Source organism: Phoca vitulina, unplaced genomic scaffold, assembly GCF_004348235.1.
Source record: "Phoca vitulina isolate PV1807 unplaced genomic scaffold, GSC_HSeal_1.0 scaffold9, whole genome shotgun sequence".
In the NCBI taxonomy this organism is placed as follows: Eukaryota; Metazoa; Chordata; class Mammalia; order Carnivora; family Phocidae; genus Phoca; species Phoca vitulina.
Window position 1 is genome coordinate 49,053,885 of NW_022589712.1, and position 27,470 is coordinate 49,081,354.

General features: G+C 42.3%; 1 protein-coding gene across 6 annotated transcripts in view; it reads left to right on the forward strand.

The window, feature by feature from the left end:
* The window catches only part of FYN (FYN proto-oncogene, Src family tyrosine kinase), a 210,910-nt gene that overhangs the window by 78,666 nt on the left and 104,774 nt on the right, over positions 1-27,470 (forward strand). For 5 of the 6 annotated variants that reach the window (XM_032408048.1, XM_032408044.1, XM_032408042.1 and 2 more), the window contains one exon: positions 17,754-17,823. The gene's annotated coding sequence lies outside the window, so the exon portion shown is untranslated. Of the gene's footprint in view, positions 1-17,753; positions 17,824-23,016; positions 23,352-27,470 lie in introns of all 6 variants that reach the window. The other variant, XM_032408045.1, reaches the window with a different exon arrangement.

The following is a 27,470-nucleotide window of genomic DNA, read 5'->3' on the forward strand; positions in this document are numbered from 1 at the left end:
ACTGTGCCAAGCACTAAGGGGGATATTTTAAAGTATGACGCAGCCCGTGCCATTGAAAAATTTCCAGTCAGCTTGGAGACTCAACAGGCCCACATGATAAGTAAACTTGGATATAAGAGGTATTAAATAAAATTACCAGAAATTTCTAGTAAACCTTACCCACCTTCCTTTGTTTTCTACAGTTTCTTCAGGTTCATTGGCCTATGCCTTTAACACACCTGAATCTTACTCCTCATGACACACATGAGGTGATTTCAATCACCATGATATGGTTATATTATTAAAGTTTTATCCAAATGGTCACCATGATGGCAAGAATTCTGTTTTGTTCATTATTGTATCCCTATCCCTCAGAACAGGGCCTGGCCTGTGGTATGTGTTCAGTTGGTATTTATTAGATAGATGAACAAAAAGTATGCATCTTTTTTCTTCAAGTGGAAACTACCGGCAAACAGTTATATACTTAGGTTGACAATAAGTATAGTCAGGTCAAAGGAGAGATTGTGGTAGGCAAGAGTTCTAGCTCAAATATCAGACCAATGGGAGTTCAAATCCTGGGTCTGCAATTTACCAGCTTTGTAACCTTGGGCAAGTTAATTAATTTTTTCCAGACTTCCTCAGCTGAAAATCGTGGATAACAGAACCTACCCTGTGGGTTGTTGATAAGGATGAAGTGAGGTCATTTATGTAAAGCATAACACAGTACCTGGCACATAGGGAGTATTTGGTAAGTGCTAGCTATTTTAACTTAAAATGTTTTCCCCTTTCTTTTGATCCCTTAGTATTGTCAAACTACAGCCTATTCTCAGGGACTTAGAAGTACAAACTGATTCATGATGAGGAAAAATACACCATAACCTTTGGAGTCAGACCTGGCCCTGCCACCTGTGTGAGGCAGTTAACTTCCCTGCGCTTCAGTTTCTTTATCAGCTGAGGACATACAGCATAAGCCATGCATAGGGCCACTGTGAGAATGCAATAATGTGTTCAGCAAGTGTTCTTCCCCCCTTTTTTGTCTTGGTTCAGTTAGAGCATCCCTCTGTGATTTTGTACCTGGCATGGTGTGTCTCTCCCGTGTAGTATTCAATTTATTTTAGATCTAACACACAGAATTTAATACATTTTTACATTACAACCGTATCACATGCATACATGGCTGAAAAAGAAATTTTCTCCAAATAATATTATGTGTGATGCCTGTATTAGTTTGCTAGGGGTGCCATAACAAAGTACCACAAACTGAGTGGCATAAACAACAGAAATGTGTTTTCTCACATTTCTGGAGCCTAGAGGTCCAAGATCAAGGTGTCAGCAGGGTTGATTTCTTCTGAGGCCTCTCTCCTTGGCTCTGCCCTTTGTCTCTCACATGGCCTCTCTTCTGTCTTAATCTCCCCTTATAAGGATACCGGTCATATTGGATTAGGGTCCACCCTGGGACCTCATTTTACCTTAATTGCCTCTTTAAAGGCCCTATCTCCAAACACAGTTACATTCTGAGGTGCTGGGGGTTAGGACTTCAACATATGAATTGGAAAGGGGGACATAATCCAGTCCCTAACAATGCCCTTGATATTTTTCTCTTTTATTTTATCAAAGAAAATGCTGGGCACAAGCAACTCAGTAGATTTTTACAGCCCACTATATTGATTACCAGACCGTTGAAAGGCACTTCTCTAGTGGGTTGTGTTGGTTAGTGTGAAATTGGCACCAGCATTAGGACTTGCCTTTGTCTGTACAGACAGCCTCCGAGGCTGAAAACATGTATGGGAGAGTAAGAAGATCAGAGCGGACAACCTTCTGCAAACACGTAACACTTACCTAAGCTTAGGGGCTAGCAAACTTCTGTAAATAGCCAGATGGTAAGAATTTTTGACTCTGTAGGCCATACGATCTTTGCCAAGACAACTCTGTTGGATCATGACAGCTGCCAGAGACAATAGGTAAACTAGTGGGTATGGCTATGTTCCTGTACAACTTCATTTATAAGCACTGAAATTTGAATTTCTTATAATTTTCACATGACATGAAATATTCTTTTTATTTTCTCCCTCCCACCCCCAACACTTTAAAAATGTAAAAACCATTCTCAATTCACGGGCTGCAGCAAAAGCAGGCCACGGGCCAGATCTGGCCCACAGGCTATAATTTGCCTACCCCTTCCCTGGCTGGTAGAGCCCAATTATCTAGCTAAAAGGCTCTCAAGGAATTTGCCTGGATGATTTTCCTCAGTCCCTGTAAATTCTGAAAAATCTCTGTGGTTACTCACGATAAAAAAAAAATTATCTAAAAAGCAAGTGTTATTTTTTGTTTGTTTGTTTTGTTTGTTTTACCAGAGGGAACTCTAACTGGGGATATGGAAATATTCTTAAAGCGCGCAGAAAATCATTGTCAGGCAGTAAAGTTAGGAATAGAATTAGCACAGAAAGTCTGCACAAAAACAACCACGGAGCTTGAATCTAAAAAGGAGTCTCTTTTGGGAAGTTGATATTTAAGGGAAATGTAGCAGCCAGAGAAAGGCCCAGGTTTTCTCAAGGCAGATAGAGGATAGCAACTCAGCTCCAGGGCTCCGGTCCCCATGCTTTCCTCTCACGGTGAAGGTGAGTGAGGTTGCCCTCAGAGCAGCCCCACATCCTCCAGGGGTCCCTTCCCATGGTTTCTTTCCCAGTTCACCATGTAGGCCATGGTGGCTGTGGCCGTCTCTCACTTCCTGTGGGGACTGCCTGCAGCCTCAGGATGCCCCGTAAGCACCCAGACAAATCTCCCTTCCAGAGGGCCTGAGAGAACAAAGCTGTCCGAGAAAGCCAAGAGCCTGGCCATCTGGTTTCTATGCTCCAAGGGATTCATTTCAGCGGTAGCTGGAACAGTTGTACAGAGCGCATGTCTAGTGACGACGAGCTCACCCCTCACCAGACACTGACCAGAAGGGGCAGAGGGCTAGTAGAAGATGGGGGCTGAGCTGCCCCAGGACTGGGGACAGAATTCTCTCTCCATCCTTCTAATGCTGCCTGCTGTGAGGGAGGTCAGGACTCCCCGCCTGTGACGTAGCGGGAATCCAAAGAGCCACAGAAATCGGCCAAGGCTGATTTGGAGTTATCTGACAAGGAGTGGTGTCCTGGGAGTTATCTTCAGTATTTTAGACTGTCAGGTGGAAACTGTACATTTACCCACAACCAGGTCGTGAAGGCAAGCTGAACTGCTGTTGCTTCCATTGGCAGGAATGAGCTGATCTCACGTGATGACTCTGGAAGGGAAATGTTGAGTGCCTGTGTGCACAGGAAGGAAACACCTTTATCCCCAGGGCTTTCCCATGTAAGGGGTTCTTCAGACTGTAAACCAAGGACCCAGAAAACTTTGTTTAATTGACATGAAAGAATTGGGCTTAATATCTAAATTTTCACTTTAAGAAATCAGATAAAATGTGTTATTTTATTTTGAAACTGCGTTCGCTTCATTCCAGCCTAACATATAATAATAAAATAGCTTTGGCATGAGAGTCCTCTTAAGTAAATAAAAAACACAATTTAATGAAATGGCACTTTTTAAGCTTTTAGCGAAAGCAAATTTTTAAATTATCTTGCTTAAATTAAATTGCTGTGCTCTCTTCTTTCAGTACTTATAAGAGCCCTGTTTTGTTTCTGGTTTCACTGCATTAACCACCAAGATTTTTTTTTTTAACTGAAGTATAACATTCATACAGAAAAGCACAGAAATTAAGCGCACAGGTACTGGATTTTCATGACATGAACATTGCTGTGTAAACAGCAGCCAGATGGAGAAAGAATGTCACCCAAATACCCAAAGCCCCGAGACCCACTCCCAATCCCTACCCACCCCGACTCCAGCCAAAAGTAACTGATAGCATTATTTCTAACAACATCGATTTTGTATGTTTTGAACTTTGCATAAATAAAATTGTACTATGTAATCTTGTGTCCCCCTTAATATTATATTTGGAAGATTCCTTGTGTTATGAGTTGTGCTTTGTTCATTCTCACTGCTATGTAATATTGTATAACTATACCAAAATGTATTTAATCCTTCTTCTATTGTGCATGGGCTTTTATGTCGTTTCCAGTTTGGGGCTATCACAAAGAGTGGTACTAGGAACATTCTTGTACATGTCAATGGGTGAGCATATGTAACATTTCTGTAGGATAGATCCCTTGATGACGAGACCCTGGGTCATAGGGTATGGGTGTGTTCAGCTTTCAGATACTGTGAGTTTTCCAGAGTCTTTATCAATTTACTCTCATCAATGTTAGTATGAGAGTTCCGTTTACTCCATATCCTCACCAACACTTTGTAGTTTTTGTCATTTTAGATAATTTGGTAGGTGTGTATTGGTAATGCATTGTGATTTTACTCTACTTTTCTTTGATGGCTAAAGCATCTTTTAATCCATTTAATGGCCATTTGGATTTCCTTTTTTGCAAAGTTTCTTCTAAAGTATTTGCCTATTTCTTTATTGGGTTCCTACCTTTTCCTTATGAATTTGCAGGCGTTATTTGCTGGATATAGTTTTGCAATTATCTCCCACTGTGGGCATGCCTTTTGATTCTGTTGATGTCATTTGACAAAGAGATGCTTAATTTTAACATACTCCAAATTATCATATTTTCCCTTTATGATTAGCATTTTCTTTGGTTCTGTTCTTAAAAATCTTCACCTCTTGCAAAGTGTGAAGGTATTCTCTGTTTTTTTCTAAAGGTATATTTTACCTTTCACATTTAGTTCTACCATCCATGTGGAATTGATCTTTACATGATGTAATATAGAGATTAAGAATAATTTTTTTCATATGGATACCCAATGTGTTCATCAACTAGGACTGCCGTAAATAAAGTAGCACAAACTGGATGGCTTAAAACCACAGAAATTTATTCTTTCATAGTTCTGGAGGCTGGAAGTCCAAAATCAAGGTGTGAGCAGGGCCATGCTCCCTCTGAAGGCTCTAGGGAAGAATCCTTCTTAGCTTCTGGTGGTAGCCAGTAAATCCTTGGCATTCCTTGGCTTGCAGCTGCATTGATCTGATCTCTGTGTCCATTACCACATGTCCCTGTTCCCCTTATGTCTCCCTGTGTCTAAATTTCCTTCTTATAAGGACACCAGTCATATTGGATTTAGGCCCCACCCTAATCCACTACGACCTCATTTTAATGAATTTCACCTACAAAGACACTATTTCCAAATAAGGTCACCTTCTCAAGTACAGGGGGAGAGGGGGTTAGGACTTCAGTGTATCTTTCTGGGGCACACAATTCACCCCACAATACCCAGTGAACCCAACACCATTTATTGAACTTCAGTGTCATCTTTGTCATAATTTAGGTGACTATCTGTGTAGGTCTACTTGGGGACCTCCTTTTTTGTTCTGTTGGCCTATTTATCCTTAAATACCACATTGTCTAAATTACTATTATTTTATAATGAATTTTGAATCAAATAGGGTAAGTCTTCCAGCATTGTTGTTCTTCAAGGTTATCTTGGCTCCTGGCATTTTGCATTCCCATATAAGTTTTTGAATCTGCTTGTCAGTTTCCACCAGGGGGGAAAAAATTTTTTTTTGAAATTGCATTGAAGATGCAATTTGGGGAAAAACTGACATCTTTTTTTTCAGGTTTTATTTTTATTTAAGTAATCCCTACAATGTAACAAATGAGATTTTCTCATATAATAATAAAAAGTTGTGTAATGTTTTGCAAAAAAAAAAAAAAAAAGTAATCTCTACACCCAACATGGGGCTCAAACTCATGACCCTGACCGAGATCAAGAGTCGCACACTTGATTATTTGTTTTTTGGGCGTTGAGTTTGAGAAGTTCTTTATAGATCTTGGATACCAGCCCTTTATCTGTAGTGTCATTTGCAAATATCTTCTCCCATTCTGTGGGTTGCCTCTTTGTTTTGTTGACTGTTTCCTTTGCTGTGCAGAAGCTTTTTATCTTGATGAAGTCCCAAAAGTTCATTTTTGCTTTTGTTTCACTAGCCTTTGGAGATGTATCTTGAAAGAAGTTGCTGTGGCCGATGTCAAAGAGGTTACTGCCTATGTTCTTCTCTAGGATTTTGATGGATTCCTGTCTCACATTCAGGTCTTTCATCCATTTTGAGTTTATCTTTGTGTATGGTGTTAGAGAATGGTCGAATTTCATTCTTCTGCATGTGGCTGTCCAATTTTCCCAGCACCATTTATTGAGGAGACTTTTTTCCATTGCATATTTTTTCCTGCTTTGTCAAAGATTATTTGACCATAGAGTTGAGGGTCCATATCTGGGCTCTCTATTCTGTTCCATTGGTCTATATGTCTGTTTTTGTGCCAGTACCATGCTGTCTTGATGATGACAGCTTTGTAATATAGCTTGAAATTAGGCAACATGATGCCCCCAGCTTTGTTTTTCTTTTTCAACATTTCCTTGGCGATTTGGGGTCTTTTCTGATACCATACAAATTTTAGGATTGTTTGTTCCAGCACTTTGAAAAATGTCATTGGGATTTTGATCAGGGTGGCACTGAAGGTATAGATTGCTCTGGATAGCATAGACATTTTAACAATGTTTATTCTTCCGATCCATGAGCATGGAATGTTTTTCCATCTTTTTGTGTCTTCTTCAATTTCTTTCCTGAGTGTTCTGTAGTTCCTAGAGTATAGATCCTTTACCTCTTTGGTTAGGTTTATTCCGAGGTATCTTATGGTTTTTGGTGCTATTGTAAATGGAATTGTTTCTCTAATTTCTCTTTCTACAGTTGCGTTGTTAGTGTATAAGAAAGCAACTGATTTCTGTGCATTGATTTTGTATCCTGCCACATTACGGAATTGCTGTATGAGTTCTAGTAATTTGGGGGTGGAGTCTTATGGATTTTCCACATAAAGTATCATGTCATCTGCGAAGAGAGAGAGTTTGACTTCTTCTTTGCCAATCTGAATACCTTTTATTTCTTTTTGTTGTCTGATTGCTGTTGCTAGGACTTCTAGTACTATGTTGAACAATAGTGGCGAGAGTGGGCATCCTTGATGTGTTCCTGATCTTAAGGGAAAGGCTCTCAGCTTTTCCCCACTGAGGATGATATTTGCTGTGGGTTTTTCATAGATAGATTTTATGAACTTGAGGAATGTTCCCTCTATCCCTATACTCTGAAGAGTTTTAATCAGGAAAGGATACTGTATTTTGTCAAATGCTTTTTCTGCATCAATTGAGAGGACCATATGGTTCTTCTCTCTCCTCTCATTAATGTGTTCTATCACATTGATTGATTTGCAAATGTTGAACCACCCTTGCATCCCGGGGAGAAATCCCCCTTGGTCGTGGTGGATGATCCTTTTAATGTATTGTTGGATCCTATTCGCTAGGATTTTGTTGAGAATTTTGGAATCCATATTCATCAGGGATATCAGTCTGAAATTCTCCTTTTTTGATGGGGTCTTTGCCTGGTTTGGGGATTAAGGTAATGCCGGCCTCATAGAATGAGTCTGGAAGCTTTCCTTCTGTATCTATTTTTTGAAACAGCTTCAGGAGACTAGGTATTATTTCTTCTTTGAATGTTTGGTAGAATTCCCCAGGGAATCCATCAGGCCCTGGACTCTTGTTTTTTGGGAGGTTTTTGATCACTACTTCAATCTTGTTAAAAAATGGGCAGAAGACATGAACAGACACTTCTCTGAAGAAGACATACAAATGGCTAACAGACACATGAAAAAATGTTCATCATCATTAGCCATCAGGGAAATTCAAATCAAAACCACATTGAGATACCACCTTACACCAGTTAGAATGGCAAAAATTGACAAGGCAAGAAACAACAAATGTTGGAGAGGTTGTAGAGAAAGAGGAACCCTCTTACACTGCTGGTGGGAATGCAAGTTGGTATAGCCACTTTGGAAAACAGTGTGGAGGTGCCTCAAAAAATTAAAAATAGAGCTACCCTATGACCGAGCAATTGTCCTACTGGGTATTTACCCCAAAGACACAGATGTAGTGGAAAAAAAGGGCCATATGCACCCCAATGTTCATAGCAGCGATGTCCACAATAGCCAAACTGTGGAAAGAGCCGAGATGCCCTTCAACAGATGAATGGATAAAGAAGATGTGGTCTATATATACAATGTATATATAGCTTGAAATTAGGCAACATGATGCCCCCAGCTTTGTTTTTCTTTTTCAACATTTCCTTGGCGATTTGGGGTCTTTTCTGATACCATACAAATTTTAGGATTGTTTGTTCCAGCACTTTGAAAAATGTCATTGGAATTTTGATTGGAATACTCAGCCATCAGAAAGGACGAATTACCCAACTTTTACATCAACATGGATGGGACTGGAGGCAATTATGCTAAGTGAAATAAATCAAGCAGAGAAAGTCAATTATCCTATGGTTTCACTTATTTGTGGAACATAAGGAATAGCACGGAGGACATTAGGATAAGGAAGGGAAAAATGAAGGGGAGACATTGGAGGGAGAGACAAACCATGAGAGACTATGGACTCTGAGAAACAAATTGAGGGTTTTAGAGGGGAGGGGGGTGGGGGGATGGGTTAGCCCAGTGATGGGTATTAAGGAGGGCACATACTGCATGGAGCACTGGGTGTTATATGAAAACAATGAATCATGGATCACTACATCAAAAACTAATGATGTATGGTGACTAACATAACATAATAAAATAAAATTTAAAAAAAAAAATGAAGAATGGAAAAAAAAAAGAGTTGCACACTCGTCCAACTGAGCCAGCCAGGCACCTGGGGAGAATTGACATCTGAAAAATAGTGAGATTTCCAGTCCTTCTACATACACAACCCTCTATTATTTAGGACTTTAATTTCTCTCAGTGTTTTGTTTCAAACTTATTCTTTGTTGGACTTATTCCTCAGTATTTGGTATTTCTTTGATGGAGATTGTTTTGAAGAAATAGGAAGCAGAGGAAGAGAAGAAAAGTTTCTACTGGGTTTCTATGTCTATTTTACATTATTAAGGAATTTTCCCAAGTTAGGCAAGCACAGCAGGGCTAAGCTTTAAGTTGAGGTCTCACTAGACAAATAAATTAGTTATCGCTTCAGGAATGCAGTTTTTATGAGAGGTGAAATCATTCATAATATGGAGCCCTTGGGGGTGGGTAAAATAGGCCCTTGATAGAGGGAAGGTAGAGGTGTTTGGTCACCCACGTTGCCACATGGCAAACCCGTGCTTGGGCTGGAAGAGAGGAAGACAAGATGCAGATCCTGGGTGGGGGTAAGGAACTAGATCTGGAATTTTCAGTGTTCTTAGAACATTAGGGCTCCCCAGAAGTGCCAAGTAGGCCAGGAGGATGGCCCAGGTAGTGGCATTTTTTTTTTTTTTTTTTTAGATTTTATTTATTTATTTGACAGAGAGAGACACAGCGAGAGAGGGAACAGAAGCAGGGGGAGCAGGAGAAGGAGAAGCAGGCTTCCCGCTGAGCAGGGAGCCCGATGCGGGGCTCGATCCCAGGACCCTGGGATCACGACCTGAGCCGAAGGCAGACGCTTAACGACTGAGCCACCCAGGCGCCCCCAGGTGGTGGCATTTTGAGTCCTTTCCCCCTTGAGCCAGGACTGTCCTATTCTACTTTCATTTAATATATTGGTATTTAGTATAAACCTTGAAAATGTGACACACGTGTATGAATTCACAAGGTTCTTATATTAAAAAAATAGTATTAAAACTACCAGACTGGATATTCTTTAACATTTCATTCATCCTTAGGATTCTGGGATTCTAATATTGTAGCAAGCCTACACATTCCAGGGGCTCTGCACACATCATTATTAACCTGGATCTTGGCAGCATTGTGATACCGTGTATATTCCATGGGTCTTCCCAGGAGCCACTGCAGAATGTCTGTCCATAGGGTCTTGGGAGTAGTATTCAGGTTGGAAGAGAGCTCAGGGACTTGTCCAGAAGCTACACCTGCATCAGAGCAAAGCAGTGTTTCTGTTCAGACCCTGGACTGCAGATCCCTAGAGGTAGCTTCGTTCACAAGGACAAGTCAGAAACAATTCAAGTGTACTACAAAAACAGTTTCTCTTTTCTTTTTACCTGATCCATAAGTTATGTGATCACCTGACAGAAACTCATTGTTCATTCTTTTTTTTTTAAAGATTTTATTTATTTATTTATTTGAGAGAGATAATGAGAGAGACAGAGCACATGAGAGGGGGGAGGGTCAGAAGGGGAAGCAGGCTCCCTGCTGAGCAGGGAGCCGGATGCGGGACTCAATCCTGGGACTCGATTCTGGGACTCCAGGATCATGACCTGAGCCGAAGGCAGTCACTTAACCAACTGAGCCATCCAGGTGCCCTCATTGTTCATTCTTTAACTCATTTAAGAAAAGACATGATTATTATAAATATATACTTCATTCTCATGAGTTTTATAGAAGCAGAATCTTTATTTTTCCTTCTGGCAGTCAACTAATTAATTATTCCAGTGGCATTTATTTCTTCCCCAAGTAAACGGGGTGTCTTCAGCCCAAAGGTTAAACTTAATAATTTATTATTATTATTAGAAATTATTACTACTCCTGCTTGGAGCTGATGAAGGTTGCAGGGGGTGAGGGGGAGCCCTAAAGCCCCACCCAACCCCTCCAGCCATCCCTTTGCATGACTCAGTCCAACCATTTGTGCCAGTGAACCCAAAATATATACCTCTCTAGTCTGACTTCAGAGCTGGCCTCTTGGGCAGCTGAGGATAAACTCATCTACTGGTTTGGTGGTGCCCTGCTCACAGTGAGACTCTGATTCCCTGAACTGGCCTTTTGTAGTTCTACCTTCCTGCCTCTTATTCTGTGGTCAGTAATTTCTTTCTCTGGCCGAGTGCCCTCTGTGCTCATCTCTTTTTCTGTCTCTCTCCCTCTTTTCTTCTGCTCTTTACTCCCCCTCCAGCAAATAATAAAACAAGCAACAACCAAGCCTCGCTGGAGTCTCCCTAACTTGTTGGAGTGAAGCCAGAAGAAATAGGGCTTTGCAGGCAGGGGAAGCAGATGGGTCAGTGGTGCCTTCTCAGAGCACCCCCTTCCTCCCCCAAGAGGAGCGAAAGCCACAGTCAGTCATAAAGTGAGCTTGGTTTCCTAGGGAACCCTGTGTTTTCTGGTTCCCATCCTCCTCCCTTGTGCTTGGGCTTTGTGCACTGGCTTGTTTAATGCATTATCCCACCATTTGGAACACTTTAATTTTTCAGACAATTGACTTTAGACTCGCAGAGAATATGGTAGCGTGGAAGGATCAGGACTGTATATTGTTACTTTTGTGCACAAGCTGCCCAGCCTCTACCTCATGCCTGCAGGAGAGCTGTAGCCACAGGAGAGCTGTGGAGGGGAGGGGAAGTCACTCTCCCTGCCCCCACATTTCTCGCTTTTGAAAATAAGAGTCAGCAAAGACTGCCACGGCTCTTTCTTAACAAGTGGGCTCCACACAAGTGCGTGCTGGCTTTATCGTCAACCTGTATCGTCTAGAGGAAGACTTGGAATCCCCATTACAGAATGTATGTAATTTGGTTACAGAGGTGAACCAAAAAGGATAATGCCCTTTGAATGCAACAAAACGACTAGAAGTGCCTCTTCTGTGCAAGGCATTGGGCCAGGCAAGGTGCCAGTGGTTCAAAGATAAATTTAGAGTCAGTTCCTGCCCTCAAGGAACTGGCTCTTTCCCTTGAAGCTGATGGTATGGTAAGTTATATAGTAGAGGTACAAATAGAATGAGATTAATTCCAGTGGAAGAAATTGGGCAAGAATTTCAGGGAGGGATTTATATTAGAGTTGGACCAGAGGGACAGGCTGGTTCTCCATTCTTGCAGGTGGAGGTAAGAGCACCTAAGAGGGAAGAAACAGTGTGATGTGGGGGACCTGAAGGGCCCAGGGCTTTGTGGTGTGCTACCCAGCAACGTGTGAAGGTCTAGGGGAGGGGCAAGTGCCAGGAACAGCAAGTGCTTTGGTAGGACTGGGCATGAAGGAGGAAAAAGAAATGGAAGATAAGGTTGAGGTAGGTTTGGAATAATAGTGGGTAGCTTTGAGTACAAAGCTGAAGAGTTCGAGTTTACGTAAGTCGTTGGTTTTTTGCGGTGCCACCAAGCCCTGAGGTTCCTAGGAGGTGGCTCAGAAGCACTGCAGGGGCAGACCAGCTCCTCTCTTCTCCATTTTGTGTACTGGGGAATTGTCTTTCTTTAAATAGAGTATTCCACTTTAAGAAAAACTGAAACCCATTGGTATATGTAAAAGAGACCCACTCATTTATCCAGTCAATTAACAAATATTTTTATATTTTAAGTGACTCCTACATACTTAGCCCTGTACTAGGTCCTACTGAAAGACCATTGAAGATTTCGAGCTAGTCAATGGCATGGTAGCAAGAGCCACTGGGTAAGAATCCTGTCTCTGCCACCCACTGTTCGTAAAACCATAGGCAAGTCTCCTGGTCTCAGCGGGACCAGTGCCTCAGCTGGAAAATGCAGGGCTGGGCTGATAAGTCATTCCCAGCTGGGGCATTCTAGCACTGACCTGATCAGAGCTGTAATTCAGAGCTTTCATGTGTGTGGATAGAGTGGGAAAAGGAGAGACCAAAGTCAGAGAGGCCAGTTAAGAGGTGATGGCAAGAACTTCTGTGAACCATCCTAAGACTCCGAGTGAGGGCTTTCAATCATTCATTCAACAAACATGTAATACTCAGTGCCAGCTACTGTGCTAAGCATTGATAATATAGCAGTGACCAAAACGAAGTCCCCACTTCAAAGTACTTTATGTCTAGGAGGCAGCAGAGGAACTGGGAGCATGGGTGAGAGATCTAGGGGTGTGGTTTGAAACTCATGACAAGGGGTGATGGTTGGAGCTTTAGAAGCATATAGGTACCAGGGAAGAGAAAGCAAAAAGGATTGGAGAGGAAAAAAAGACCTGAGGTGATAGAACCTAAGAAACATTCTGTGGAGAACCAACTAATTTCACTCCATCATAGGAAGCACATTCTTCATCAAGCTGACACAGCAAACTCATCCCTCAAAATATCCTGTTGTGGCTAAGAAGCTGTAACACACAGAAGAAATAATGTCCATTTGGACGCCCAGCTCTCCTTGACTACATCACTCCTGTGTATGAAGCAAAATCACACCAGAGTCCTATATGGTTTTATACAAGAGCAGGTCTATTTGGTTTCCTCAGAAAGGTCTTCCATAAATACCAGTGTACGTAAAAATGCTGTAGGTGACTATCTAATTTGCTATCCCCTCAAATCTTTTCCTAGACCAGCTGGTACTTTTTAACTTTTCCCCCGAGTTATTGGAGTGGATAAATCTCAGAAGCAGATTCTGAGATCCTCACGCTTTTCCTTATTTACCCTGCCAGTAACGACATGTCACAGGTTGTCTTCCCTGCTGGAGTCCGAGGCTGAGCAATTAGTCTCCCATTGTCTTTACAGGAAATGACATCCATGTGGCTTCTGGGGAAAGCAACTGTTGACCGCTCTGGTTAAAATAATTTGGAAAGTGTTCAGCACTTCCTCTGGTTGATCATTTAAACTGGCTGATTTGGAAAGCTTTTGGAAATGCACAAAGCGAACAAAGGTTGTCAGAACCAGAAATACTCCTGGGTCAGTTCCCCAAACAAAACAAGTCTCTAAACTGTTGCCTGTCAATGCACTGACTTGTCTGGACTCTTGAGCATATGACTAAGCCCAATGTCTCGGTGTTCTGTCCTTTTTATAATGCTTTACTGGACACTGATTTGCTGGAAAGATGCTTTCCAGCTTCAGGTAATTGAAAACCCAACTCAAGGAGGCCTGAACAATAAGAAATTTACTAGAGTTGCATTGGTTCCACAGACTTCAGGGTTGACCTGATGCAGTCACCCCAACTCTGCTTCCCTGGGACTTTTGTCTTTGCCCTCCTCTTTGGGCCAGCTTTATCATTAGACTGGAGCAAGGTAGCTACAGAAGTCCTAGGCATCATATCCCACACAACATTCAGAAGGGGGGAATTTATCTCAGAATGAGAAGCTCCCAGCAAAACATTCTTGACATCTTGTTGGCCTGAATTGGGTCACATGCCTAATCTTGAACCTGTCACTGTCAAGAGGAATGTGTTCCCCTTAGATCAGTGCATTTGAAACCCTGTGGACCCACAGATCACCTGGGGATCTTATAAAATAGATTCTGGTTCAGTAGGTTTGGGCTAGGGCCTCAGAGCTGACATTTCTCAGAAGCTCCCAGGTGATGCTGACTGTCACTGCGTAGCATGCCACAAAGCCCTAGGCCCTTCAGGTCCCCACCCTCCAGCTGGAGTGCTGTCACCTGCCCCTGAGGCACTGTGGCTGAAGAGATACAGGGGATCTGTTAGGAAGAAGGGTGAAGGAATGACCTGTGCAGATGAGAACTGTATTAGAGATACTTGTTCCAATGGTAATGAGAATGTTATCCTTTAAACCAGGAGCCGCACAGGGTCTATGATATGTAGTAGAAGCAAAAAGTTCATGCAGGGCAATGTGTTGTGTGGGAATGCCTATTAATATCTTACTATTTATTTATGGGGATATATATGTCATAATTCTTGAAACAAAAGATTAAACAGTCATGTTGCCCTCCTCATTATCTTTCAGTTCTTTCTATTTAATACCATATATCTAATGTGTCTCAAAAAGAACAAATGCAAATGAGATGGATGTAAATGTCCTTAAGTTTAAAAAGAGTGTGCCAAGCCCAGCCTTTGATCTGAGTGAATATGTCATCTGTCTTAGTTCTCGGGGAGAGAGAGTACACCCCTACTGTCCTCAGGGTCACTTGATATGAGGTTGAGCATGAAAAATGCTGCCGGTGGTGGATTTATGCCAAAGCAAATGGCCACAATACCTTTATGAGTGATTATCAGTGGAGAAAATCATCATGCTGTCATCATTTGAAAAGGAAGAACTATTTTGTGATTTTTTTTAGGTTTATTTAAGTGACCTCTACACCCAGTGCGGGGCTCAGACCCATGACCCTGAGATTAAGAATTGCATGCTCTTCCAACTGAACTAACCAGGCACTCCTAATCTATTATTTTTAAATTTTTCTTAATAAAAGATACACAGGAGTCCTGAGCTGTAGCTGTTTAGGGAAAAAGCTGGTAAGACCAAAGGACTGGTGTCCGTCCTGGGGCAGATCCATCATAGACCCAGTGGGGCTCAGAGTGAAATACGCAGCCAGGTGTTAAGTAGACCTTCCTGAGACAGTCTCTTTGGCGGGGTTGTCATCTCCGACTTCATATGCAAGGATGGTGTCACTTAGGAGGGAAGATGACATTTCACCACTCCATCTACTGGAACCACGGGCTCACATCCGTGAGACCAATGGAAAACCAGAGCAACTCTTCAATGGCCTTGCCTACATAGGTCACCAAGGTGCCCATACTTAGGAAATCACCAGATATGTCTCATCTTTGCAGAAGCCCTGAAAGGTTGAGCGGTGCCCAGCTACTCTCCACCAGGTGGGGAAACCTGCTAGACTCGGTGCTCCATGAAGGCAGGGACTGTGAGCCCCCTGTGTGACGTGCTGCCTGGACCGCTGGTCTGCTCCTGGGAGATCTGTCCGTCAGCAGCACTGACTGAGCATCCACACTCTAGAGAGAAGTAAAAGCAGAGAACATTTTGTTGCCTAACTTCAGTAATTTATACTCTAAATATGGAGTGTTTAGGGGTCCTATCTACATATTTAGGACCTCATAGCCTGCCAAAGAGAGGTGAAATAATAGTCATATTAGCTGATCTGTGTGGGGCAGGCAAGAAAGCCCTTTGACTCACTGATTGATTCAAACAGTGCCGGCCGCATGCCTTCCTGCCTGTGTGTGCTGTGAGGCAAAACACTATTAGCCATGGGAGGAATTAAAAAAAAAAAAAATAGCGCCTCCCCTTACAGCCTAAAAAGTAGGATACAGTAAATGTATTTCAAGTATCTATATCAAATAAAACATAATTTTTGAAAGAGAAAAACAAAGAGAGATAAGATCATAGCCATTGGGAAAATCAAGGTAGAAAGGGCTCAAGGAAAGGTGCCTGGGTGGCTCAGTTGGTTAAGCATCTGCCTTCAGCTCAGGTCATGATCCAGGGTCCTGGGATCGAGCCCCACATCAGGCTCCCTGCTCGGTGGAGAGCCTGCTTCTCCCTCTCCCACTGCCCCTCCACCCTGCTCATGCTCTCTATCTAAAATAAATAAATAAAATCTTTTAAAAAAATAAAGAAGGAAAGAAAGGAAGGAAGGAAGAAAGAGAGAGAGAGAGAAAGAAAGAAAGAAAGAAAAAAAGAAAGAAAGAAAGGCTTCAAGAAGAAGAAAGTTAGGCCAGGCCTAAAAGCAGGGGCTCATGACGTGGGTCCATGAATGGAATTCGGAGCTCTGTGAACTTGGATGGAGAAAAAAAAATTATTTTCACTAACCCTTAACTGAAATCTAATATTTCCTTCTATTACAAAGTAGCATTAGTTCTTTGCCACCAATAGAAATTATGGGTATTTTCATATTATATTATGGTTATAGATACCCTAAAATATCATTTATGCCCAACAGTACTTCAAATTACAGTAATTTTTAGATTTTTGCTGGAACTTATTTAAATATGGAAAGAAACACATCACAATTTTGTTATATTTTGATAACTGTATGATCAATATGCTTCTTTTGAATCCTATTCATTTCATGCATTAATTTCAAGCATTTAAAAACATTATTCTGAGAAACATGTCTCTAGACTGCTACAGGACAAAAAGGACAAAGAGCCCCTGCCTCAGAAAATGGCTAGGCCTCCTACCAGCAGTTGTGAGGCAGAGACACTCAGGGAAGGAACTGGCATGCAGACGGGCTCAGGCAGGATAGGTGACTGGACGCTGCAGCTTCCGGTGGGAAGGTGTGGAGATAAAGCAGAGGGGAGCTGGAGTCCCAGGCTAATGTAATTTCACAGATAAATTTGTAGGTCACAGGAAGCAGTGGAAGGTGTTTCCACAAGGCTTTAAGTTGCGTTTAGGAAGGATGCCTTGCAGAGCCGTGAGAGCAGGATTGGAAGGGAAGAAACCGGGGGCCAGGAAACCAGTTTCTGCACGGAGCGATGCCAGCTGGTGTAATGATAAGATAGAGAGAAGGCGGTGAGTTCCAGCACACCCGCAGGACTAGAAGGGCAGTCTGGGACCTCGGTTCACCGAGGAGGTGAGGAAGGCCATGTTTGTTTTCAGGCCTGGGTGATTAGGAGACCGATAATAGCTCCTAGCATGCACTGAGTGTTTACTGCATGCCAGATGCTGTTTTAAGCCTTGCTGTGACATTTATATGTCATTAAATTTATCTCATTTAATTTCCATAACCACCCTGGGAGGTCAGTGCAATAATCCCTATTTTACAGGTAAGAAAATGAAGTCTAGAAACGAAAGGTGAGGGTCTCACAGCCAGCAAGGGAGAAGAGAGTGTGTTATTGAAAGAAACAGGAAAAAGAATTGGTTTGGGGGAAATTTTTATGAGTTCAATTTTAGATATTTTTGCATTGTTTTGTCTTCAATTATTTTAAAGGGCTAAAAATTCAAATAAAGTCTGAGCAAAGTTTCTGGTTTACTTCATTCTCCAGACTTTTATTTATTTGTTAATTTATAAATGGTTTCATCTTCCTGTGAAAAACAGAGAAGAATCTGGCAGTAAGAGTTTGGTACGTGGATGAGTGCCCCAAACAAGGAAGACTACGTGGTTTCCAGAAGGGTAAATGACTTCTGTTCAGCAATGCATTTTTCCTTTTGTCGTGGTTTGTTTTTCAGGACCGGTCCAGCAGCTGTAGAAGAAGACATGTGGTGTATATAAAGTTTGTGATAGTTGGGGGAAATTTTGGTAAGTGCTGCTGCATTTTCTAATACCTTTTGTTGTAAAGTGGTGCCCAAAAGGGAAGCCATTGCCTTGTTTCATGCATCTTTTGAATCTGCACTAAACTTAGACAAAATAGGATTTTATAATTAGATGTGACCTTTAATCAGCACTTGCTGACAGTATGACGTTTTTTCTTGTTATTGCTAATGTTATTAAGAAATGTGGGGTTTTCTAAGATTTAATAAGAAGTCTAGATTTAGGGAAGCTTCTGGACACAGGGTAAAGAATACCCTTGACAGTTTAGCTTACCATCTAGGTAACCCATGGAATATAAGAGTAATAACGTGCAGACCAATAGAATAACAACAGCAACAAAGAGTCTCCACCACAGAGAAATCCTTACGGCCTAGCTGTTGAAATGAGAAATGGACAGTTAGCTGTTTGGGGAACGGGAAACTGAAGGGAATCAGGAATCCCAGCATGACAGTGGCCCAAGAGACCAAGAACATTAAGTTCAGCAACCACCCAGAATACCTTGCCAGCAGTAGTAAAAAGAACAGTCTTCAGGGTCAGGCTAAAATTTAAGTTCTACACTAACTGGTTGTTACATCCACTCTCTAAGCCTCAGTTTCCTCGTCTGTAAAACAAGGCTTGTAATGTTACACACCTCATATGGTTGTGGTGAGAATAAAATGAGCTAGGTAGTGCTGGGGTGTAGTAGGTGCTCGATAGAGCAGTTATTCTTGGTAACGGGACAGCCTCATTTGGAAACTGGACATTTACTGAAGTCAAACCACCAAAAGGTGTACATATCTCCCAGCAGGAGGGCCACCGTGGATGGGTTGGTCATACCACATTTGCTGTCACAAGGGATGTCACAGCTGGTCACCGCAGTCCGTCCTCCACAGTCCACTCCATAACACACTGTGGCAGCCCCAAGACATTTATCATCTTCTCCACTCCTGTCTACCCATTCTTAGACAAGCTTGGCTAATTTAACTTCCCTTCCTGCCACCTTTGCAGACAAGTACAGTCACATTTGTTAGAGTTTTGTTTCAGTTTTGAAGTTAATGTTACTTTGAATGAAAAGAATGAGAAGGAAAAGAAGAGTCAGGAGTAGTTACCATATTTAGGCTTTCATTTCCAAACCTTTCTTTTGATTTTTTTTCATCTGTGCTTATTATATACCCTTCGCAGAGATCCAGGTATCGGGCTGAAATTTTTGAGCTTCGACTAAAAGAATTTGGCTTTGGGGTAGGGCTTTTATCTGTGGTTGGAAGGAATCAGCCATGTCACTCACTGCAGATGGGCTGATTTTTAAGATTGGTGTCCCTAGGTGGACCCCTCCAGTTTCATGGAATCGAAGAGATGGACATGGCCTCAGGGGTTGTCTGGCCCATTCTCCCACTAGCCAAAACAAGTCTCTTCTACAGAACCTGTGACAGAAAGGAGTCCAAATTCTCTCAGAGGTGAGGAGCTTGCTACTGCACAGAGCAGCATGCTCCAATTAAAGAAAACAATTAAGGGGCACAGGAAAAGTGTAGCAGGTGAGGAAATTGTTCTGGATCTTGGATTTGTAGCAGTATTTATACAACTGTGTTGTTTCATGAAAGTTCACAGAATTCTATAATAAAAGGGTGAATTTTGCTCTATGTTAATTAAACCTCAGTTTTGTTTTGTTTTGTTTTTTAAGATTTTATTTATTTGACAGAGAGAAAGCACAAGCAGGGGGAGTGGGAGAGGGAGAAGCAGGCTCCCCACTGAGCAGGGAGCCTGACTCAGGGCTCGATCCCAGGACCCCAGGATCATGACCTGAGCTGAAGGCAGATGTTTAGCTGAGCCACCCAGGCGCCCCTAAACCTCAGTTTTAAAATAGAAAAAAAACCAAAAAAACAAAAAAACAAGCAGTTGACAAATACCTGGACATTTAGCTCAAATTGTTAAAAAGAAAGAGGGAAGAGGGGCGCCTGGGTGGCTCAGTCGTTAAGCGTCTGCCTTCGGCTCAGGTCATGATCACAGGGTCCTGGGATCGAGCCCCGCATCGGGCTACCTGCTCAGCGGGAAGCCTGCTTCTCCCTCTCCCACTCCCTCTGCTTGTGTTCCCTCTCTCACTGTGTGTCTCTCTGTCAAATAAATAAATAAAATCTTAAAAAAAAAAAAAAAGAAAGAAAGAAAGAGGGAAGAAAGGAGGGAAGGAAAGCAATCTAGTCCTTACATTGAACCGTATGTGCTCCATGAGACGGGAACTTGGTCTTCTTCCTTCCTCTGGTCCCAGTGCCTGGACAGTGCCTGGCACTTAGCAGGCCTATGGTAAGTACTCATTGAGCCAGCTATGCTCGCAGTCACTTTCTAAGTAGGCAGAGACAAGTCTACCCACTCTCTCACACACACCAGCCCTTCACGTATTTGAAGACCCTCTCCTTCATCATTCGTCTTCTCTTCTCTGGCCTGAACTTAACCATGTTCCATCCTTGTACTGTGTGTCTCCTGATGTTATTTCCCTCTCCCTCCCCACCCTGCCTCTCCAGCATTAGAAGCACTGCCCCTGAGGTGATCTGGCCCAGGAGCAGTACAGAGGGCCATTGCTTCTATAGACAATGTCACTAGATACAAACCCTAATCCTCTTCCTTTGCGATCAGTATGGAGGGCCTGGTAATAGATTGTGAAGGATTTCTTAACAGTAGTCTTCTAAGAATGGAATTCCTCAAAGTGGGGAGGATAGCCGTCTAAGAGATAGGGTACAGTAAATCCATCCTCTCTTAAGTGTCTTGACTGAAATGAGGCCAGGCCTTGCCACCCTTTGTTTAAGACAGCAGTAGTGCTGTTTTTAATTTTTCAAGGTAGCACTGTATCACAGATCCTGATTCTTCATTATGAATCACAGGAAGTTTGAAATTCTTAAAATGAAAACTTGTGAGTGCCTTGAAAAATCTAGATTTATTTTCCCCCTGGGCATGCCATGGGGAGATATATAAGCGCTGTGGTTCTCAACCCGAGTTAATTTTGTTCTCCCACAGGACATTTGGCAATGTCTGAAGACATTTTTGGTTGTCACAACTGGGGGTGGGAGGATGTGTGTATTGACATCTAGTGGGTGGAGGCCATGGATGCTGCTAACCATCCTACAGTGCACAGGACAGCACCCCCCACACACAGTGATCAGGCCCACGTGTCAATAAAGCTGAGACTGAGAAACCTGATATGGAAGTAATAAAAAAAAAATTTTTTTAATGTCCAAAGTACTTATTATTTTGAAGGTTTAAAATTTTAAGTATTTTGACATTTAATTATATGTAAATATATAACTAGAAAACATAAAGAAGTTTGGTCAGAGAATCATAGGGCCAAAAGGTCTCATAAGGGACTCTCTCTCTTAACACTACCCCTAACTCCAAGCACGAACTGACTTAAATGAATTCAGACAGACAGATGGGCGTCTGAAGTGAGACTCACACAACATGATCCCCGCATTCACACAAAGGAGGTCATCTCCTATTTTAATTTCAGCCCCAGCTTCTTCAGAAGTGCCTGCCTTTAGATGGTCTCTGAGATGAAATGGTATTTCAATCTGGGCTAGTCCTTCCTTTTGAATCAAGGGCAGCGATTCTGGTGTGATGAAAATGTGCTTAGGGAGGAGAGAGATCTCATTACAGATGATTGAGATTGGGTATTTTGGTACACAGGGCTGTTTATTTGCATCAATTTCCTAGTGACACCACAGTCTGGTTTAAATGTAAGTTGTTGAGGGCTTTTGTAGCCCAAGACGGCTACATTTGCTGAAGCAGGGAGATTAAAGCAACATATGTCAAGTTGTGATATAGGACAATCCACTTGAAAAGACTTTAATTATAGGGCTTATTTTGGGAGGGTAACTGTGCTTTTTGTGAGGTATATTTTGGGATCCACTAACCCAGCTTCAAGGCTAGTAATATCTTCCCAGAAAGGGTGTGGCTTGTGCTTGTGGACATAAATATTTTCCTACCAAAACCTTTAGTATAATATTCCTTCAACTTTACTACCATCCATTTTTCTTTTTCTGATAATCTTTCCCTTTGCAAGTATGCTATGAAAATGCATTCTAGAAACTTGGAGAAGAAAAGGATAAAAGATCTCATTTTAGATGGCCAAGTCCAGAGATTTAGGAACTTTACATTATCAGTCTGCTGTTTTTAAGATGAACAGAATTTGGAGGAATGTACCAATGCTGAAGAGTAAGCAGCATCGGGTGAGACTGTGAGAACCTGCTGGTGCTGAATATTTTAATGTAAGGAACGGTGGAGAAGCCACACATGTATAGCTACCTACTTTGCCAGCACTCCCCAACCCCTGGGTGATTCTTCTGGGCCACCTCAGTGCCCTTTTACCACAGCTGACAACCTAGAGTGGGTATCCGTTTGCACATTTGCTCTTCAAGACTCATGCCTTTCCCCAGCTCTGCCTTTGGTGGCCTCCTTCACTTCCCTATTAATACCTGAGGACTTTGGCCTTTCTCAAAGGAAGGGTTGGAACTTTCTGCCCAGTCAGCATTTCCTAGTCCTCATTTGAAAGCGAATGATAAAGGAGAAATTAGATCAACAAAATAAAATCAGCTTTTTGCTTACACAATGTGTGTGGGAGGTAGGTGGGGAGGAGGAAGAGAGGTCAAGTAAGAACAATTTTTTAACCCAAAAACCAACCACACCTGAGGGCAGAGAAGCATTTTTACCTAAATTCTAAGTCATGAAAGCAATAAAATGAGAGCAAGAATGCTCCGTGAGGGAGAGTTGAAGACAAAGCCTCCTCTGTAGAAGTCTCTGGAGAGGTGTCCCTGTTCTCCCAGAGGCAGTCTGCAGCCTGCATCTGAATCACCCAGAGAGATGGATTTAAGAGTGCAGGTCCCTGGGCCCAGTCCAGATGGACAGAATCCAAACCCCTGTGGCAGGTGTATTCTTCATGCCACTCTCCAGGTGGCTCTTGTGCACTAACACTAATTATTAGTATTACTCTTGTACTCTTGTACTACTAATATGCAGCCCTGCCCAGCCTCTAAGATTCTCTTCCATAAGCATGGCTGAAAAATGCAAAGAACGGAGCAGCCATTTTGAAGGTCAGAACTATGCATTATGCTCCTTGCTCTGCTGTGTGTGGGAGAGTAGAGCACCGTATCCTGTTACCTCATTCTCTTGATCCTTGAGGTTAATCCTTGCTCACTAAGAGAAGCGTCCTTCTCATTCCAGGTTAGTGTGGGTGCCATCCTAAGCCAGATTCTTTGAAGCCACTTTGAGACTGCCATCCTTCTTGTCTGCTCCAGGAGCCTGTGGATCTGCCATCAGCCCTCACTGGAAAATTTACACCACAGTGAGGGTGCTGTAAAACCAGGGTTTCCCACTTACGGAGGGGAAACATTTTCAGAATAAGTAACTGTTGCATATTCTAGTACATGCTGGACAGCTGACCCTGGGTAATAAATCCGACCTGGGATACAGGTATTTGGACCAACTCTATAACCCTGCCTCTAACTGGTACGGCTGCCTGTGCAAATGGGTATCGTGATGTCATTCGTATAGCTACGGTAAGTTTATAAGGAGCTGAAGCGTATTTGCTCCTCCCAAATCACTTCTGAGGTGGTGGAACAGGTATTATCCCCAGATAAAATCTGTGCCTCCAAGAATTCAGCCTATGTCTTAGGAGGCATTTGGGGGTTCCGGGGTGGGGGTTGTCCTCCTCGCAAAGACTGGAGGAGGTGTTGGCATGCAGTTGGCACGGGGAGTCAGGTGGGGTTGGTACGTGGCCTACAGCATCTCCCAGAGTCCTGCTCAGTGAAGAGTTGTCCCCGGCAGAGGGTTTGTTGCACCCCACCCAGTAACACTGCTCTGAGGTTGTACAGCTAATTTGTGCGGTCGAACCGGGCTTATATCTATGCTCTCTGAATCCAGACCCTTTATGGCCCTCTCCATGTTAAAGGCATCACAGAATGAATTCCTGCTTCACTGGGAGCTCTCATTGCATTAAAAATTGAATTCTGAGTGATTGTTCTTTGGGTTGTGTCATTGCTACTCTGCACCAGAACACGGGCACAGCATGCTCTATGTGGAAGCAGCCTTTCTGAAACCTCAGTATCCCGGGTTGACCAGCACCCTGTACCTGTCATTCTTCCATCAGTGCCTAGCACGGTGGAAAGAGTGCCATCTTTGAAAAAGATCAAAGCCCAAAAGGATGCTCCACCTAGAGCCTTTGATCCAATCTTACTGGCTTAAAAACCATCCAGATAGGGAATTAGGTGTCAATTTCAGGAGTTTTTGATATGACATCTTAGGCTTCATACCCCCACCTGAAGCACTTCTACAGCCTACTATTGGAGCTTTGTTTAAAGTGTGATTTTGATGTCAGCCAACAAAGCAGCCAAAACAGTGGCTACATCAGTTTGAATGAGCACACATGGAATTTATTAAAGTGGTAAAAATGTAACCATATTGAATGAAAAGGCACACAGTGAAGCTGCCCTGAATGTAAATGTCAAGGGGATTATGAAAAGAGGAGGTAGTGATATTATATGATTTTTTTCTTTCCTATTATTTTTTTCTTTTTTCTCTCTTCCAGTTTCTTTCCCAACTTTTTATTCTGAACAAAGCCACTAGTTTGGGAGAATGGTAAAACCAACACCTATATGCCCTTTACCTAGATTCACCAATTGTTTTGAATTTGCCATATTTGCTTTTGTTATTCCTTCTTCCAATTATTTATACATATATATTTATATGTATTACATGTAACATATATGGCATACATTATATAAATTTTTGCTGCGCCATATTTGAAAGTTGCAAACATCTTGACACTTTACCTCTAAATATTTCATTGTGTATTTCCTAAGAATATGGATTCTTCTATATAACCACAATGCTATTATACCTAAGAAATTTACAGTAATTCTGTGATATTGTGTAACATCCAGTCCATAGTCAGATTTCCCCCATTGTCCAGGCTGCATGTTGTATAGAATGTCCTGCACTCTGGCCTTGCCTGTTTCTTCATAGTGTTGGTCAACTTGCTCCTTCTCTCTTCCTGAAAATTATTAGATTTAGAGGCTTGGTATTAGGTGCGGGTTAAACATTTTTTTGGCAAGGATACTTCATAGGTAGTAATGCATGCTTGATATTACATCACAGCAGGAGGCAGATGATGTCACCTTGTACCACCATCCACAGAGCTCAGTTTGATCTCTTGAGCAGGTGGTAACCAGACCTCACCTATGTCCAGATACACCCTGAGTCAGTAAGGCATCTGTAGGCTGCTCCATGGATCCTTTGTGAACATCCTGTCACCAACCTACCTTTTGTCCAGTGCTTTGAGTATCAATGGATAATCCTCACCTGGATCACTTACTACATTGGGATAGTGTCTGATATTTTTACCCTTTGCTTTCTCTTCCTCAGTTCTTTATAGTGAATGATCTAGGCTTTCATATTTTTACAGTGATGAATTAGCCACTTCCCTGGTAGTCAGCTAGATTTTGCTGTGTTAATAGATTTCTTGTGTTTAGGATAAGAAAGAGTAACTTTAACAAAGCTATTTACTGCCTGCCAGGGTACCACATAGGCTCCTTAACTATAGAACTTCTTTCACTTTCCCCCCACACACAACAGCTCAGACTAGCGAGCAAAGGGACTTGCTCAGGGTCACCCAGCTCCTCTGGTGGAGCTGAGATCAAGCAGGATCTGTCAGGCTTGGCGTCAGGGATTTTCTACTTTGCTGTGTCCCCTCTGATCCCCAACCCTGTCAGTGTCTCGCACCTACAGTTCTTGCTGTAGACAAATGCCTACCCGACTGGGTGGGTCTGTGAAACAAGACATAGTCAGCCAGGAGGGGGCTGTGCAGCTGGAGAAACACAAGCCATGCACACCTAAAAAGTGCACGTGCTCCTGGGTCTCAGACAGCTGTGGGCCCAGTGCTATCAGAAATCTCGATCTGTATTTTAACTGTCCCAAGTTTTCAATGTTGGTAGTTCATTTATAAATGGAAGTAAAAAGAAATAGGCGAAATTAATTTTAATAATATACCTTAACCTAAGATGTATCTAAACTATTATATAATCAATCCGTATTAAAAATTATTGAAATATTTGTGTACTAAGTCTTAGAAATCTCAGTGTGTATTTAACACTTAACAGCATATCTCGATTTAGACAAGCCACATTTCAAGCACTCGATGTGGCTTACAGCTACTTCTCTGGGCAGCTAAGCAGTCCAGGGCCACACCCAGCGAGATTCTTTAATTGAATCTCTTGAGAAAAACTTAATCAGCTTTCTTGTCCTCCCCCCGAGTCTGAGGCCACATATTTCTATCCTCTGTGTGCCACTTTTTCCCCAGCTAAGTCTAATTACAGGGAGATGCTTGGTTTGGCCATAACGACTAGCTCAGCAGTTTTCCACCAGTCCTGGCAGCTGGTGAGACCCACATACCCTGCCTTGTAAATGATAGTGTGAAGCATACTTCCAGATGTCTCCACAGCAGTTTCCATGATTTCCTTTCTCTGAGGGGGTAACTCAATGGCATTTTGCAAAACCAGGGTGATTTTTTTTTAACTCACCCTTTCTGAAGGACCCATTCTAATCAATGGATTCTTAAAATTCATGCAGACTCATAGTCTCCCAGGACCTCAGCAGAGCAAGTAGGCATTATACATTTTCTGGCTGTTTTTACACCAAGTATACCTCTGTTTTGATTCATGATGGTTTCTTCTTTTTTTCTTTAATTAGTCAAATACTAGTTAATACATCAGTCCCATTTTGAGCATTATTCACAATGAAACCAAGGACATTATTCACAATGAAACATTAGTAAAGGTCAGATTCCATTTCCACTAAATGTCAAGTCTCCTGGCCGTTGACCCTATCACTTGAAGTATTCGATTATAATACAATCCTGGGGGGTGGGGGGAAATGACAGAAGAAAGGTGACAGGCCCCTGGAGTTTGTTATGATGGACTTCACCCAAATGGAAACACTGATTTGTAAAAATAGAAATTTGAATAGGGTAAAGATTGTCCCATATTCTTAATTAGAGGCCAGATTTCACATCTTCCAACAATCTCAGTTAAATAAAGGATAGAGAAGATAATGCCTTTTTCCCCTTATCCTCTGGCCTCTTCCAGTCATTGAAGGATGACACCACCAAACCAGAGAAATGAATTTCCCCTATTTTCCTTCAGCACTGTATTCCTTAGGTTTTTTTTTGTTGTTGTTGTTTTGTTTTTTAAAGATTTTATTTATTTGACAGAGAGAGACACAGTGAGAGAGGGAACACAAGCAGGGGGAGTGGGAGAGGGAGAAGCAGGCTTCCCGCCAAGCAGGGAGCCCGATGTGGGGCTCGATCCCAGGACCCTGGGATCATGACCTGAGCTGAAGGCAGACGCTTAACGACTAAGCCACCCAGGCGCCCCTCCTTAGGTTTTGACCTTGTGTCAATCTCTCTTATTCACAGAGCCCCTGAATCTTTAGGTGTAAAGTTGCATTTGGAATCAAAACAATGTGTTTTGTAAGGGCAGTTTTCTTCTCTCACCCCCCCTTCCCTACATCAATACTCAGTCCCCATTTAAATCACAGCCCTTTTATTCACTCTGATTCAAAGGCGTTTTTATTTCTTTGAGTGGGTATCTCGTGTTCATTTCAAAATATCATTTACTAGCTTT